This window comes from Echinops telfairi, unplaced genomic scaffold (genome assembly GCF_000313985.2).
Source record: "Echinops telfairi isolate 266 unplaced genomic scaffold, ASM31398v2 ScPeMD7_3533;HRSCAF=4204_0, whole genome shotgun sequence".
In the NCBI taxonomy this organism is placed as follows: Eukaryota; Metazoa; Chordata; class Mammalia; order Afrosoricida; family Tenrecidae; genus Echinops; species Echinops telfairi.
In genome coordinates, this window is record NW_022107431.1 from 89,707,536 (window position 1) to 89,716,383 (window position 8,848).

Here is an 8,848-nt window from a genome sequence, read left to right on the forward strand (position 1 = left end):
AAAAAAAAAAAATGTTGAAAAGCCAGGATGCTACTTTGAGGAATAAAGTGAACCATGGTATTTTCCATTGTTTTGTATGCATGTGGAAATTACACATTCAATTTTATGAAGACTAGGCCACACCCCTGACAAAGGTTCCTGTGAATTTGCAAGACTTTGACCAGTAGCATTCTATCCACTTATCTTTCAGTTTGTCCTCCATTGGTGGCTTGTATGTTACTGTGATGCTGGAAGTTATTTCATTAGTATTTCAAATACCAGCAGGATCACCCAAAGTTAACAGGTTTCAGCAGAGCTTCCAGACTAAGAACAGACTATAAAGATGAAATAGGTTGTCCACTTTTGAGGAAATGGAAACCTCATGGAGAAAAGCAGAACATTGTCCAAGATAGTACCATAAGATAAGCCCCTCAGGTTGGAAGGCACGCAGAATATGACTGAGGAAGAGCTGCCTCCTCACAGAGATTGTACAGACACAGAGGGAGTAAGCCAGTGGGAGTAAAGCCTGTGAGCCCTGCATTTGCTGATCAAGGCATAATTCAAAATGAGAAGAAACCGTTGTGAACATCTAATAATAATCAGAACTTGGATGGAAAGTATGAATCTGGGAAAACTGGAAGTTGTCAAAAAATGAAATAGCACACATAAAGATTGCCATTCTAGGGGATAGTGAGCTGAAATGGGTTGGTATTTACCATCTGGAATCAGAAAATCATACGGTTTACTATGCCAGGAATGAAACAATCAAGAGAAATGGCACTGAATTCGCTGTCAAAAAGGACGCTTGAAGTATGACGCTGTCTGTGATAGGATTACAAATTCAAGGAAATCCAATCCATACAACTATTATTCAAATATACATCAACCATTAAAGCTAGTGATGAAGAAATGGAAGAATTCTACCAGCATCTTCAGTCTGAAATTGATCAAACATGCAATCAAAATGTGTTGATAAATATAGGCAATTGGAATTCAAAGGTTGGAAAGAATAGTAGCGTGAAAATATGGACTTAGGAATAAAGCTAGAGGCTGCATGACAGACTTTTGCAAGACCAACAACTTCTTCATAGAAAATATCTTTATTCAACAGCATAAAAGGAGAATCTACCATGGACTTATCCAGATGGAATAAACAGAAATCAAATTGAGTATATCTGTGGGAAGAGACGATGAGAAACTCAATACAAGCATCTAAAAAAAGGCCAGGGAACATCAGTTGAACAGATCTTCAATTTCTTGTATCCAAGTTCAGGTTGAAGTTGGAGAAACGAAAACAAGTCCAGTAGAACCACAATATGACCTTGACTCTATATCACTTGAAGCTTGAGAACACCACAGGAACAGATTTGACACATTGGCCACTAGAGACAGAACACCTGATGGGCTGCGGGAAGACATCGAGATCATCACACTTTAAGAAGCAAAAAGTTATTCAAAAGACAGGACAGAAAGAAAAGGCTAAAGTGCATGTCAGAAGAGACTCTGAAACTTGCTCTTCATCTAAAGGTGTATGGAAGAAATTATGGAGTCAAAATCCTGAACAGAAATTTCAAATGGCAGCTAGAAAAGGCAATATAAAATTTTGTAATGAAATGTGCAAAGATGCAAGGAAGAACACACTTAGAATATCTGAAAATGAAATAACTTAAAAAAACTCAAGTCCTGAGTTTCAATAATGAAAGGTTCAATAGACAAAATATTAAATGATGCATCACCAAAAGAAGACAAAGAATTCAGTCACTGTACCTCAAAGAATTATCCAATGTTTAACCATTTCAAAAGGTAATATATGAGCAAGAACCAATGGTACTGAAGGAAGTTCAATCTGCATTAGTCAAAAACAAGGTTCCAGGAATTGACAGAATATCAATTGAAATGTTTCAAAAGCTGGTGAAGTAATGGAAACATTCATTTATTTATGCCAGGGAATTTGGAAGACAGTTACTTGGCCAAATAACTGGAACAGATCCATGTTTGTACCCATTCCAAAGAAAGATGACCCAACAGAATGTTCAAATTACAGAACAATATCATTAGTATCACATGCAAGCAAGCAACAACGGTTGTGGCAGTACATTGACAGGGAGCTGTCAGAGGTTGAGGCCAGATTCAGATGAGGGCACATAACAAGGGTTATCACTGCTGATGTTACTTGGATCTTGGCTGCAAGCACAAACTACCAGAAAGATGTTTGTTTGTGTTTTATCGGCTATGTGAAGGCACTGAATTGTGTGAATCATAATGAACTATGGAAAGCCTTGAGAAGAATGAGAATTCCAGAATACTTCATGGTATTCACGAGGAACTTGTGCAAGGACCAAGAAGCAGTTGTTCAAACAGAACTAGAGAATGTTGCACCATCTAAAATTCTAGAAGCAAGCGGTTGGTGTAAAATATGAAAATAATAATAATCTATAATTTATCAAGGAGTCACAAGGGTGGGAGGCGAGAGGGAGGGTAAAAAGAGGAGCTGATACCAAGGGCTCAAATATAAATGTTTAGAAAATAATGATGGTAACATGTGTACAAATATGCTTGCTACAATTGATGTATGGATTGTTTTAAGAGTTGTAAGAGCTCTTATAAATGATCTCACAAAAACGATAAGGAAATAAAATAATAAATAAAAATAATAAAATCCCAAAAGCATTATATCTTCTTGCCATTCTTAATCAATCTGTATACTGAATAAATAATCAGGAAAGCTGGATTATATGAAGAAGAATGTGGCATAGGGATTGAAGGAAGGCTTCAATCTGAGACATGCAGGTGACACACTTATTTTGCTGACAGTGAGGAGGATTTGAAGCACTTGCTGATGAATAACAAAGGTTTCAGTCATCAATGTACAAGATTACAACTGAATGTAAAGAAAACCAAAATTCTCACAATTGGATCAGTAGGTAACATCATCATAAATAGAGAAAAGATTAAAGTTGTCCAGGATTTTGTTCACAGTCAGTGCTTATAGAAGTAGCAGTCAAGACATCAAAGAACACATTGCTGTAGGTAATCTGCTGCATAAGACCTCCTTAAAGTGTTGAAAAGCAAGGACATGACTTTGAAGACTAAGTTGTACCTGACTCAAGTCATGGTATGTGAAAGTTGGACATTGAATAAGGAAACCAAAGAAGAATTGGTGCATTTGAATTATGGTGCTGGCAAAGAATATTGAATGAGTGCCAAAAGGACAAACAAATTTGTCTTGGAAGAAGTGTAGCCAAATGGTCCTTAGAGGCAAGGATATGAGACTGTCATTTGGGGCATGTTGTCAGGAGAGACTACCTGGAGAAGGACAGCAGATGTGGCAAAGTAGTGGGTCAGTGAAGAAGAGGACGACTTTGGACCAGGTGAAAAGACACCATGCTGTATCAATGGGCTCAAACATCAGAACAATTGTGAGGATGGCACAGGACCCATGAGTGTTTCATTCTGCTGTACATAGGCTTGTTATGAGTTAGAACCAGCTTTCTAGCACCTAACAACAACATTCCATCTTATTCCTCCCACAACTACCTGGCTGCTCACAAAAAATCCCCTGGTGGATTTGATTGCACTATGTTGGGTCACATCATGACAATCTAGGTAAACCAGGTTGAAATGAAAATGAACTATTTCCTATAATCATTTTTGAAGCAAATTCTAAATTTCAGTTAAGGTTTAGTGAAAATAACAATATAACATTTCCCTACTGTGGCAGTTACATAATCTCCTGTCAACTTGCAAAGGGGTGAAGTCTAGCCTGTTAATCAGCTCATAGCCAATGAGGTCTCTGTGTAGGCATGACCTTCTCCTGAGGATTCTGGGAACTCCTGTCTTCCTCCATGGAGGCAGGACATACACTCTTTGCTACACATTCCTGTTGACAAGCCATGTGGAGCTAAGCTGATGGAGTCAGAGTTTTGGAGCTGCAGGAGCCAAGTGGAGATTCACACCAGTGCTGAGATGATTCCACCACCACTGGATCCACAAGACTTTCCATCCACTGGCCAGTGATCTTCCTGCACTCGGCGTCATTGCATGTGCTACATGAGTGAAGAGGAATTTATAGATTGGTATTGGACATATGGGCTAATATTGGACTTATGGACTTGATCTGGACTGGGGTGGGATGTTTTCTTAATGTACAATTACTCTTTGATATAAAGCTCTCTCTTACAAACATATGTGTCTCCCTGGATTTGTTTTTCTAGTCTACGTAGACTAAATCTATCCATGGGTCATTAGGAGAGTGGATTATAAACAAAAGCCTGGGGAGTGGAGGAAAAAAAGGGGAGCCATTGTAGCAATATCAGGAAAGCATTGGACTGCTAACCAAATGGCTTAAGGTTCAAACGAATCACTCCAATGGAAAGCCGAGGCTCTCTGATCCCATAAAGAGTTATAGCCTTGGAAATCCTTCATAGGGTGGCTATGCTTCAGGATTGACTCGGGGAGAGTGGGTTTGGGATTTGGGGTATGCTTCACTTTAAGTGCTTTCATTTATAATCATGTGTCCTTTATTCTATGTACTTTAAATATTATTTGAAGAGTCTGTAGACTGCACCAGATTGATTACGTGGTCCACAACACAAAAAGCTAAGACCCATTTGTTTTTCATTTCCCTTCCACTCTCTACATTTCAAGATTTATCACTATCTCTCTCTTGCCAATATTCCCAACTCTCTTGCCTTTTTATCAATAGCTTACCATATCTGGTAACATACCAGTATCACTGAGCCTTGCTGTCCAAATCTCACAGCAGTGCAGATTATGCCACTATCAATTAATGATCTCCAACATTCACCAAGTCCTCAGAGCTACTAAGTAATCCTTATTTCACTTGCCGGGTTTCTTCTCACTTCAGACTTTTCTTTCTCCATCTTTCCTCTCAACTCTTTTCTATCTAAAAGTTCCCCTGACCACAGCATATCATTTCCACCTCTCACTTCAAGAAAAGTGTTGATAGCTTCAGACAATTTTTTTAATACTCACTATATATATCCACTATTTTCCCTGCCCTTTCACGACAATGGAATTGTCCCTCCTCTGGTCTACGGAGTTCCCTTTCATGAACTTAGTACATATTGAGTCAGAATTACTCTGTGCCACACTGTGTGCTAGGCACAAAGCAGGGAAAGAAACAAAGGTCCTTGCCTTTCTTTTGTGTGCTTACCTGTCCCTCAACACTTCTCTCCCTTCTGCATTCAGCTTCCACTTATCTTTTCCTTCCTTCTAATTTTATTTGTTTCTATATCTATTTATAAGAAAACCAAAATATATCTTATGCCTTCATATTCCCTTCGAGATAATAGGTTAGTCCTTTTCCCCCTTTTATCAACATACTGTCTGAAAGAGTTGCCTAGACTTGTCTTACAATCTACATGCTAATCTCCTACTTCAATTAAACTTCTAATTCCAACTCCTTGCATTCCCACCTTAGACTTCATCTCTCTCTACTGAAATTACCCTCACCAAGATCACCAGATGATCTCCTTGTTATTAATTTCAATGGAACCTTGTGATACATTCATTCTTGCTTGACCTCTTAGCATAATGCTGATGATGAAACGTTCTTCTCTTTTGGCTTTTTACTGTTTTCACATATATTTTCTCCACATTTTCTACCTACACCTTCTCAGCCTCTGCCAAAGACCCTCCTTCTTCTGTAATTGTTGATGTTGCTTAAGACTCTGTCCCGAGTTCTTTTTTGTTGGTGTTGTTTTCATTCTACACATTTTCCCTAAACAATTTCTTTTTTATTTCTATACAGTAGCTTTAGTTTCTCTCTCTCTCTTTCTGTCTGACTTCCAAATCTATAACTCTAATTCATATCTCTATCCAGCAATTCACACCTAAGTACTTTCCAATGTATGGAACACCATTGTCCTGTGATCTATATACCTGAAAATTAATGTTTTTCATTTCTTCTCCCCATTCTTTCCTAATTCTTCAGGATCCCCAGTACTAAAAAAGTGACATTTTAATTACTCCTATTGTTAAAGCCACATCTTGGACAGTTCTCTCTTTTTTTAATAATCTATAGTGGATTCAATAGTACCTAACCATAATCTATGATCAGGTAGAACCTCAGAATGTGATCTTAGTTGAAAACAGGGTATTATCAGATTTAACCAAGGTAAAATGAGATTATATCAGGTTATAGTGGGCATCAATTCCAATTAGCATCCTATTAAGGACAAAGTGACATGGATACATACATATATACATAGAGGAAAGGTCACATGACAACAAAGCTAATGATTTGAGTCACGTAGCTAGCTATAAGTCAAGGGATACCAAGGATGCTGATAGTTACCAGAAGCTGGAAGAGACAAGGAAGGACTCTTTCCTAGAGCCTTCACTGGGCGCATGCCTCTCCTGACACATGGATTTCAGACTTCTAGTCTCCCTAACTATAAAAGAACTCATTTCTTTAATTTTAAGCCAGCCACTCAATTTGTGGAAATTTATTAAAGCAGCTATATGGGGGCAAAAATATGTCCCCTTATCATCAAGCAAATTATATGTGCTACTGAGACTACAGACTAAATATTTCTTGAAATCATCCATTTTAACGCATGCACAGTCTCAGCCAGCTTCTATTCTTTCTCATGTAGGTGATTCTGCAACTTTCCTTATTGGCCTTTTTACCTTCGATGCTGGTCTCAAGGCCAGATTCGTGGGCATATTCCCTGTACATTGCCTAAGGCCACACTCAGGAGGGCTCCAGGCCTGATTTAATCAACTGCTATTAGTGTCTTGATATTCTTACATTTTATTTTGAAATGAAAGCTAAGGGAGCAATAGAGCATGTGTGAGCAAAGGCAGTCTATGAAGTATGCATGTCTGCCATTTCTTTTCCATATGGTGGTGGTAATGGCTCATGAACACAGAATTCAGTGGATCCATGGTATGTGGGAGTTCAGTGACCTTCAGGGCCAGTGCATGGTATGGGTATTAAGCCTACATTAGACCAGAGAAAGCAAACTTTACAATAGAGAACTAGAACCTATTTAGAGGCACTAGCATTCCAAGAAACATCAATGACCAAGAACTTCTATCATATGCTCTCTTCTTACTCTTTATTCATTATTTCCACGTAATCAGCCCCTTATGCTTAAAGAAGGGGAAAGGTAGCACAATATCTTGTTCCTTTCCTTTCCGTTCTTTTCCACTCGTCAATAATAAACTAAAAATAGAGAATGTTGGTAGAATGTGCACTTGTCAAGAGTAAAAGAAAAAGTTGAAAAATAATTTCCTTGGTGTAGAATCAAAATATTTTTGAGAAATGACTTTATTTTCGGTACTTTTTACATCGTTGATCTTTTTTGTTGAAATCCCCTCCTCAATGATACTGTGTATTATCTTCTATGATGCAATATATGTTCATTGTGTTTCTCTTCTCTATGAATAAAGGTGGTTTGAGGGGAAAAAAGCAAAAGAGTTGAATATTTCTCAATCCTGAGCAACTGCATATCTTTTTATCTTCAGCCTCAAATCTTCTTTCCTTACTTCTCCACTTAAGTATTATGTACTCAGTCTTCTTTGATCCTTAGTCTGAATGAGTCACTATTCTTAAGCACTTGAATAAAATCTTTCCTCCTGATATCATTAGACGAATCATCATGTTGTGTAACTTCAGCTGACTTTTGGCCGTGCAGAGAAGGAACAATGACTTTTTTGTTTATTGTGTCTCTATCGTTTATCAGAGAATCTGGTGTATCACAAGAACATAATATTAAATTGCACTGAATTGAAAATATATTTTCTGTTTCCTGTATAAAATATTTTATATACATTTTTATTTTAAATCTTTTCAAGATCTCTGATTATTTTATAAAGCCCAAGAAGTGAAATTATTATTGGATCAAAGAATATAGTCACCTTAAAGTAGTGACTTATATTGCCAAATTAATTTCTAGATATTAATTATTCTAAACCTCTTTGTAAACTATTGACATTCTTCATTTATATACCGTAAGTCTTAGTTTTACATTAGTCAATGACGTTTTATAATTTTCCAGGTATGACTTTCATCCAAGATCTCAAAGTAGCATCCTTGCTTTTCAACACTTAGCAGAGGTCTTGTGAAGCAGGTGTTCCCAGTGCAATGCATCATTGATCTCTTGACTGCTGCGTCCATGAGCATTGATTGTAGTAGATTCAAGCAATATGAAATGCTTGACAACTTCTATATTTTCTCCATTTATTATGACGTTACTGAATGGTCCATTTGTGAGGGTTTTGGTCTTCTTTACATTGAGTTGTAATCCATATTGGAGGCTTCAATCCTTGATCTACGTCAGTAAATGCTTCAATTCTCTCTACTTTCATCAGCATATCCCAGGTTGTTAACAAGCCTTCCTCAAATCCTGATGGCTCATTTTTCTTCATATCATCCTGTTTCTCTGATGATTTGCTCATCATACAAATTGAATAAGTATGGTGAGAGGATACCACCCTGATACACACCTTTCCTGATTTTAAATCATGCAGTATTTCCTTGTTCTGTTTACAAAACTACCTCTTGATCCATGTATAGTTTCAGCATGAGCACAATAAATGTTCTGGGATTTCTATTCTTCTACAGGATATCTGGAATTTGTTATCAAGTACACACAGTGAAGGCTTTGGCATAGTCAATAAAACACAAGTAAACTTCTTTCTGATAGTCTCTGCTTACAGCCAAGATCTATTTGACATCAGCAATGATACCCCTTGTTCTACATCCACTTTTGAATCTTGCCTGAACTTCTGGTGGCTTAATTTTGAGATACTGTTGGATGATATTCAGGAAAATTTTACTTGCATATGATATCAATGATATTGTTCTATAATTTGAGCACTCCGTATGGTCATTTTTCTT